Source organism: Stenella coeruleoalba (assembly GCF_951394435.1).
Source record: "Stenella coeruleoalba genome assembly, chromosome: 1".
Classification (NCBI taxonomy): Eukaryota; Metazoa; Chordata; class Mammalia; order Artiodactyla; family Delphinidae; genus Stenella; species Stenella coeruleoalba.
Genome location: NC_137169.1, coordinates 43,032,949 through 43,041,997, shown reverse-complemented (window position 1 = coordinate 43,041,997; position 9,049 = coordinate 43,032,949). Strand labels below are relative to the sequence as shown.

Sequence of the window (9,049 nt, the reverse complement as noted above, 5' to 3'; positions counted from 1 at the left end):
CCACCATGTAAACTGCTCTGGCCTACCAGTGGATTAAAAGCCGCATGCGGAAGAACCATGGCACTTAGCCCTCAGCCAGTACTAAATGCCAGGCCTTGGAGTGACCTTCCAGTTGAATGCTGCTCACGAGTGATTCAAGGTAAAATCACCAGATGAATCCACTCAGCCAGCCACAGAATTGTGAGAAATAATAAATTATTGCTGTTTCAAGCCACTGAATTTTTGGGAGTGGTTGTTATGCAGCAATAGGTAACTAAAACAACTTCTCTGCTCCCGTTACCAGTAAATGGCTTCACTGTCTACCTGGTTGTTTATGCCAATTCCCTTTCCCACACATCTCACATTTAATCTGCCACCAGGTCCTAAATACAAATCAAATCCCTGTACTTTCCACTTTCCCCACTGCTATGACATGATTTCTGGTCCTCTTCATCTCTCACCTGGATTTTTAAAGCAATTTCTGACTGTTCCCTATCTCCTTTCTCCCTGCTCCCTACTCATCGCATCCCATCTACCACACTCACCACAGTCAGAGCTATTCTTCTTATATGCATATGTAACCAGGTTACTCCATTGCTTCAAACCTTTTGCTTGCAAGGTAATTTCCCAAACCTCTAACATGATTTACAAGGCCTTAGGCCATCTAGTCTCTGCCTTTCTTCCCAGCCCTGTCTTCCACCACTCCTCCCATGAACCCTATGTTTCTAGAGCGGCTTTACATGTTCTGGTGACTTTCTGGCACCTGCTCCAGCTCCCCTGTTATATGAGGCAACCCACTGAAGGGGCGAGAGAAAAACGCTTGACCTGCCAACATATCTGCATTCCTAGGCTGGCCATGAGGGACGCACGCTGGGGTGTAGATCTGAACCTTGTAAAGATTTGAACATTCCAAGTGCAATCCACACTTAGGCTACTACCTTTTCTTTTCTTCTTTCTTTCTTTTTTTATAGTGAAGTATAGTTGATTTACAACGAGGCTACTACCTTTTCTAAGTGACTGATTCTCATTCAATAAAAAGTATCACTTTTATATTTCATATAAAAACTAGGAGCTAGAGAAGTCTGATTGCTCTGGCAACTAGAAAAGATTTAAGGTAATTTTGTTTGTAGGACTCTTAACCACAAATGGTGTTCACCAAGCAACCATGATTCTGGAGTCTAATAGAAAGAGCCCTGGACTTGGAGTCAGACAGACCTGGTATCTGGTTCTGCCATTTACCAGATGTGTGACCTTGGAAAGTCACTTAAACTTTCTGACTTCTGTTTGCTCATTTATAAAAAGGGGATGGCAATCCATACCTTGTATGATTGTATTGAGGACTAAATGAGACAAAAGATATGAATGAGCCCAGTATATTTTAAGGTCTTAATGATTATAACTGTTAGCCAATCTGATTGAAGACAAAAGGTAGCGTTTTGTCTTTCTTCCTATTCTTACTTGGCATTTGGATCTGGAAGTGAAGACAGTCCAATATAGTATGATTAGTTTTGTATTCTCTCTGGTGGTCACCTGCTAGCCAATAGGGAGGCACAAATGACACAGCCCAAATGTCAGATATGGCCTCCCTCCCCCTTTAAGATCTAAAAGCAGTGAGCTTGAACCTCGATTTTTACATTGATTTTTACATTTGATAACCCTTGTAAGTTGGAAGACCTCCTGGAGATTTCCGCAAATTCCACGAGGGCTTGTGCTCTCTTCGTCTCTGCCTCTACTCTCCTTTTTCAACTCAGAAAAACAAAGCCCATTGCTCAATTTTCCCACTCACTCATCCTTACAACTCCTCTCTCAGAAAGCATTCCTGAGTGTAATGGCCTTTACTGAACTCTTGAGAGTCACAGAAATTGGTTACATTATATGTGCAACAAACAGCTTCTCCCATTTAATGCATTCCAGTGTTTAAACACCCTTTGTACACCTGCCATGGGAGGGTTTCTTCTGACCCTTTATCCATGTAGCACCTACCCTTACAATGATTTTCTTACTCATCTTTTTCCTTTCCTTCCCCCGGCTCTCTTTATTACCTCTCTCACCCATATTGCTAAGTGAATTCCAAATTCTTTTCCTTTTTTTCACAGAGCAAGTTGGTGTCTCCCTTCTTCTCTCACACTTACATATCCACACTCCTCAAGGTCCTAAGTAGGACAAAAGGACCTCTGAACATTAGGGTCTACCTTTCTTGGAAGGCAGTTGTGGTTAAGAAAATAGCATTTTTTGTTCTGTTATAACCACAGTGTTTTCTATTTATTGAGGGCTTACTATGTGCCTGGCTTACTATGTGCCTGTCAGGTGCTTTCCAGTAGCTATCTCATTTTCTTATTTGATCTTCACAACATTATTGCTCTTTCTACACATGAGCATGAGGTGCATGTGTCAGAAAAATGGGGTGATTTACATAAGATCATACAGCAAATAAGTGTGTAAAATGGATTGAAAACCATATCTGTCTGGCTCCAAGTCTGTGCTCTGTCCACTTTAATACATGGCCTTTCAGGGAAGAAGGAGAAAGTGATGTGAAGACCTGAGGCAATGTAAACACAATGCCATCTGTTCTCATATTGTCTCTCAACTCTAAAAGGATGGTTTTATGTGTTATCTCGTTATTCTTGTGAAGAATGAATAATCATTATCATGACACCCATTTTGAAATGAGGAAACTAAGGCCTTACGGGAGAAAGGGAGTGAGGGAGCAGGCAGTGCAGGACATTTGATTTTAAGATCACAGAGGCACTAGTTCTGTGTGATTAAGAAGTTCAAGGTATGACCATGGGAGGTAATGTGAAGAGGAGACCAAGGACTGAGGGATCAGGAAACCACATGGCTACCGAAGGCACCAGGAGGATGGCAAGACAGGGCTAATGAGAATGACCATGAGCCAGGGGCTGAAATCTTCAATGCATAGGAGCACTTGGAGGTCAATCATGACCTTGATGAGGAAGGGTGGAAGGTGGTATGGCTGGAGACCAAAGGAGGAGAAATTTTTGTACAAGTGTGGAAGTGGCAATGCCGACCCCACCTCCTGGTCCTGTGGTGTATGGGGAGTGAGAAAGTGAGAAGCCTTCCTGCAGAGGGTTACAGGAGGAGTCCTGGAGGAGGGTCAAGCTTTAACAAAGGTAAAGAAGTAACCTGAGTACTCTCTGAGGAAGCAGAGGGTGTAGGAGAGTTTGTTGACAAATGAACAGGATTCTAGAGGGCACAGTGGAAGGGCTGCCAGGATGAGGACAGTGGGGAGGTGAGTGAAAGGGAGTGGGTGGAGAAGCTCAGAACAGTTCAAGGATGAGTCTGAGGGAGAAGTCAGACAACGAGAGGGGCTGTCTACTGGGTGGTTCCTCGGGCCACAGAGACAAATTGTAGATCAGATCATAATGGAATGTGGGAAATAATTGTTTTGGTATATGACTCAGGCCTCTAAGATTTTAAAAAATTGAATTATAGTTAATTTACAATGTTGTGTTAGTTTCAAGTGTACAACAAAGTGATTCTGATATATATACATATACATATATATATATATATATACACATATACATATATATATATATATTCTTTTTCAAGACTTCTAAGATTTGAGAAGGGGGAAGAGTATGGGGAGGGATGATGATTCTAAACCAAAGCTGGCAGCTGGCTCCTGTGACCTCAGGAAGACTTGAAGTCCAGGTCCACGTGTGAGGGTGGGGTGCTAATCACCACTTAGACCTGCCTTCTCTGACAGAGTTGGGACTTCCTAATGACCAGGCGAGAACATTTTCTCATTCCAGGCTACTGTTGGTAATGGGAAGCCATTGAAAATGTTTTGTTTCTGTTTGTTTCTTCAGGGTTGATGGTAACATGGTGACATTTAGAACAATCACTCAGGCTGCCAACATAGAGGATGGATTGGAGAGTGGAGGCAGGGAGACCCATTAGGAGGCTGTTGCATTAGTTCAGGCAAGAAGTGATGAGGGCTGAACCAGGGCGAGAGCAGTGAAGACGGAGAAGAGGGGAAGGGATAGGATATGTTACAGAGGCGTCACCACCAGGCTGATGGGATGTAGGGTGTGAAGGAGTGCATAGGGTAGAGAACAATGCCCAGGTTTCTGGCTTCGTTTCCACCTGTAGACAGCCGTCCAGATTCTGCCTCTCTACCCGGGCTTTTGTGAGGATGAAGCGGTATAACGACAGGGAAGTGCTTTAGAAATGGCCATGCTACAAACCCATCATCACCTACACTATCATAGAAGCTCTCTGATCACCCTAGTAAGTTCAGTGTATGGAACGAGGCGTGAGAATTAAGATAAGTCACGATAGTCACCCAGATATTGGGGAGCGCCAGGCCCCCAAGATACCTCGGATTTCCTACACCTGCCCAGAGCTGGGGGCCCGGCGAATAGGGACTCCGCCCCTGGGCGGGGCATGGGTGGGCCCTGGTCGCGGTGGTGGCCCAGCCCAGCTGCAGCCCGAGCCTCAGCCCGAAGTCGCTGCGGTGGGGACCAGACCCGCCCCGCACCGACCTGCTCCGCGAACCCACTGCGCCTTTTGCCGCCCGCCGCCAGGTCCAGCGGTTCCGCGGCGCTGCCAGGGAGCGAGCCGCTCGTCCTCACCCGGAGTCCCAGGTAAGGGGCGCGGCCCGGCAGCCCGCCCGGGGAGGATCTGGGACCGATTCCCGGCGCAGGGCGCTGGGGACTGTGAGTGGGCGTTGAGAAGGAGCACAGGGCAGCGGAGGGAACACCAAGGAGAAGGGGCCAGGCGAGGCCACTAAGGAGAGGCACCGCGGCAGTGAAGGGGCGCGTAGCCTGGGGAGGGGGCGCTGAGGAGCGTCTACCCGGGCTGTGAGGGCCGCAAGGAGGGCTCCAAAGGCAGGGGCAGAGGGATTGGGGGAACGAGAAAGAGGGCGCCGGGGCTCGGGGAAAGGATGAGCGGCAATTGGAGCGCAGTGAGGGCTCGTTGAGGGGGAAACAGGGTGGGGGGGGATGGGGGGAGAGGTAAGGAAGGAGCTGAGAGGGACAGTACGGGAAGAGCGTACCAGTGAGCCGAGGGGCGGGGAAGGGGGTGCTGAAGCGAGAGGACTGAGAGGAACGAGGGAAGGGAGGCGTGGAAGTGAAGAGCTAAGGGGAGGGACTGGCCGGCGGGGGTCGTTTCGAGCTGGAGAGGAGTGAGATGGTGAGGGGAAGGGGCGCTGGGCAGGAAGGAGGTGCTGGGCCGGGAGAAGGTAAAGTGAGTGTGAGTGTGGTGTGGTGCCAGAGCCCAGGTGGGTCTAGGCAAGGGGGGTAACCTGAGTGCGGGAGAGGGATGGAGCTTGGAGGTGGGAAGCTTGGAAGAATGGGAAGGTGGGAGGCAAGGCTGAGTCTATCCAGGCTGCAGAGAAAGGGGCTGGGGAGCTGATGGAGGGAGAGAGCCAAGGCCTTGGATATGGGCTGTGGGCACCTGAGTTCTGGCTAGGGGTGGCGCATGGAGAGGCACTGGAATAGAGCAAGGGGTTGGCAGCCGGGAGTGGAGGAACTGTCGGGGAACTTGGAGAGTTTAGGCTGGTAGATGGGCTGGGTCATTGTGCGGAGGAAGCCAGGTGTGGGTTGTGGTGTGGGAGTGGGAAGATGATTGGGGCCCAGGGTGGAGTCCAAGGGCATCTATCTGGTAGCTGTGTCTTGGCTCCTCAGAAGGCTGAGGAGGGGGTGCAGGCACTGGACCCTGTTACACAGCTACCCGGGGTCAGAGACAAGAAGAGAATAGTTGACAGAGAAATTCATCCACAGACTGACTCTGTTCTGGAGTCCAAGTGTGGGAAGAGATTTTAGGAAGGGAGATGGCAGCTAATAGAGGTGTGGAGGGGAGTGGGAGAAGGACAGGGCCATCCATCCCAGCTTCTTGGAATCCAGATGGAAAAAGGTGGGGGATAGTAAAAGGAGTTGGATGTGTGTGTGTGTGTGTGTGTGTGTGTGTGTGTGTGTGTTTGCTCACCTGTTCTGAGCCTATAAAGGGAGGAAGACAATGGAAGTCCGTGAAAAGCCCTGTCTGTGGTACTTGGGAAGCCTTGGTGCTGAGTTTGCCCTAGCAAAGACATTCTGCCAGAGGGTGGTAGGTCAGGGAAGACTTCCTGGTCATGAAGGATTTAGCTAGCCGCAGAGGAAAGAATGTTCCTATCAGAGGAAACAGTATGGAAGCAGGCAAAAATATAAAATGATCTCCAGTCCAAGAAATAAATCTCCAGTTTCTTAAGGATTACAATATGAAGGGAGACACCAGCAACCTATAGAGGATGTTTAAGAAGGTTTCTCCTCTAAGCTGGAACTTCTGTGGTTTCTCTTCATCTCCCCAGAGTACAGCACAGGGCCTGGCACACAGTAGGTGCTCAATGAATGTTGATTGAATGACTAATTGAGCTGTGGCTGTGCTCCTGCCTCTCTCATGTACTGGTTTTAATTCTTCCAATAGTTTGCCCGGAAGTCACTTTATTAACTCATTTTATAGATAAGGAAACTGAGGCCCAGGGTGCGATCTGCCTAAGGTTACACAATTGCTTAGAGAGCCAGGGCTCAGCCCGGGTGTCTCTGACTTTGTCTTGTGCTCTTTCCTTCAAAAGAGAAGTTCATCCATTTACTTCTTCACTACATGTATTCAGTTGATCTCTTCTTGCTGGATTTTAAGGCTGTCTCCTCTTCCCTCCTCTTTCCTGCCTGAAGTCGGGTTCTTCCTTAGATGCTTATCAGACTCAAAGTGTTGTTTGTTTTTCACACCAACCCTTGGAGGAGTCATTTCCTTCTTTCCCCCAGCCTAGGACCAGATATGACTTCCCTGGGCCTTCATCTGTATTGCTTGTCAGAAGACAGTGAGCTACCCAGCTCTGTCATTTATGTGACTGTCAAAAAAGAGAGAAGATCTGTTTGATGCTTATCTGACAAATGCAGTTCTGCAAACACCACCTGTGCCTTGACCTGTCTGCTCAGATCTGCCTCAGGCAGCTGCCTGCTGGGGTGGTTTTTACTTCTCTTCCGAATGTCTGTGTAGCCCCTGCCCCGCTCTTGAGAAGATCCCCTTGGGGGCGTCCACATGAACCTGCCTTCCAACTGTACCTCTCAGCTCTCCCTGTTTTCATACCACCTTCTGGGAAAGCTATGCTGGGTGCACATAAACAAATGCTGACAGTACAGTATGGCAAGTGCTAGGAAAGAGATCTCAGGGTGCTGGGGATGCTTTTCTACTCACCCTAAAGTTGTTGTAGTTTTTATTTTCCCTAATCCCAGTCCAATCTGGGGGTAATCAGATGACAGAAGTTCTAGTAATTATGCTCCAACTGACTTGTATGACCTTTGACAAATCACTTCTCTTTGTGGAGCCTCAATTTTTTTTTACCTGAAAATGAAGGGGAGTAGATCAGACCAGGAGCTGAAAGTATTTTTTACTCTTGCCTTGCACCTATGGCAGACATAGCTAATAAAGGCAGGCACTTTTCCAACTGGATTCTATGCAAGGCCAGATGTAGTTTTCTCCACACAGTGTAGGTATGAAGCACCCTTATATACATTTTCTTTTTTTTTTAAATTTATTTATTTTTTATACAGCAGGTTCTTATTAGTTATGTATTTTATACATATTAGTGTATATATGTCAATCCCATCTCCCAATTCATCATACCACCACCACCCCCTCCGCTTTCCCCCCTTGGTGTCTATACATTTATTCTCTACATCTGTGTCTCTATTTCTGCCTTGCAAACCGGTTCATCTGTAACGTTCTTCTAGATCCCACATATATGCGTTAATATACGATATTTATTTTTCTCTTTCTGACTTACTTCACTCTGTTATGACCATCTCTAGGTCCATCCATGTCTCTACAAGTGACCCAATTTCTTTCCTTTTTATGGCTGAGTAATGTTCCATTGTATATATGTACCACATCTTCTTTATCCGTTTGTCTGTCGATGGGCATTTAGGTTGCTTCCATGACCTGGCTACTATAAATAGTGCTGCAGTGAACACTGGGGTGCATGTGTCTTTTTGAATTATGGTTTTCCCTGGGTATATGCCCAGTAGTAGGATTGCTGGGTCATATGGTAATTCTATTTTTAGTTTTTTAAGTAACCTCCATACTGTTCTCCATAGTGGCTGTATCAGTTTATATTCCCACCAACAGTGCAAGAGGGCTCCCTTTTCTTCACACCCTCTCCAGCATTTGTTGTTTGTAGATTTTCTGATGATGCCCATTCTAACTGGTGTGAGGTGATACCTCATTATACTTTTGATTTGCATTTCTCTAATAATTAGTGATGTTGAGCATCTTTTCATGTGCCTCTAGGCCATGTGTATGTCTTCTTTGGAGAAATGTCTATTTAGGTCTTCTGCCCATTTTTGGATTGGGTTGTTAGTTTTTTTTAAATATTGAACTACATGAGCTCTTTATATATTTTGGAGATTAATACTTTGTCCGATGATTCATTTGGAAATATTTTCTCCCATTCTGAGGGTTGTCTTTTTGTCTTGTTTATAGTTTCCTTTGCTGTGCAAAAGCTTTTAAGTTTCATTAGGTCCCTTTTGTTTATTTTTGTTTTTATTTCCATTACTCTAGGAGGTGGGTCAAAAAAGATCTTGCTGTGGTTTATGTCAAAGAGTGTTCTTCCTCTGTTTTCCTCTAAGAGTTTTATAGTGTTTGGCCTTACATTTTGGTCTTTAATCCATTTTGAGTTTATTTTTATGTATGGTGTTAGGGAGTGTTCTAATTTCATTCTTTTACGTGGCTGTCCAGTTTTCCCAGTTTTTCCAGTTTCTTATTGAAGAAACTGTCTTTTCTCCATTGTATATCCTTGTCTCCTTTGTCATAGATTTGTTGACCATAATTGCGTGGGTTAACCTCTGGGCTTTCTATCCTGTTCCATTGATCTATATTTCTGTTTTTGTGCTAGTACCATATTGTCTTGATTATTGTAACTTTGTGGTATAGTCTGAAGTCAGGGAGTCTGATTCCTCCAGCTCTGTTTTTTTCCCTCAAGATTGCTTTTGCTACTCGGGGTCTTTTGTGTCTCCATACAAATAAGATTTTTTGTTCTACTTCTGTAAAAAATGCCATTGGTAATTTGATA

General features: G+C 46.0%; 1 protein-coding gene across 1 annotated transcript in view; it reads left to right on the top strand.

Annotated features, from left to right (window-relative positions):
- Nucleotides 1-4,496: 4,496 nt before the first annotated feature.
- The window catches only part of RAB3B (RAB3B, member RAS oncogene family), a gene marked incomplete at its 3' end in the record, with an annotated part of 58,675 nt that continues 54,122 nt past the window's right edge, over nucleotides 4,497-9,049 (top strand). Inside the window, exon 1 of the mRNA XM_079927653.1 lies at nucleotides 4,497-4,589. The remainder of the gene's footprint in view (nucleotides 4,590-9,049) is intronic.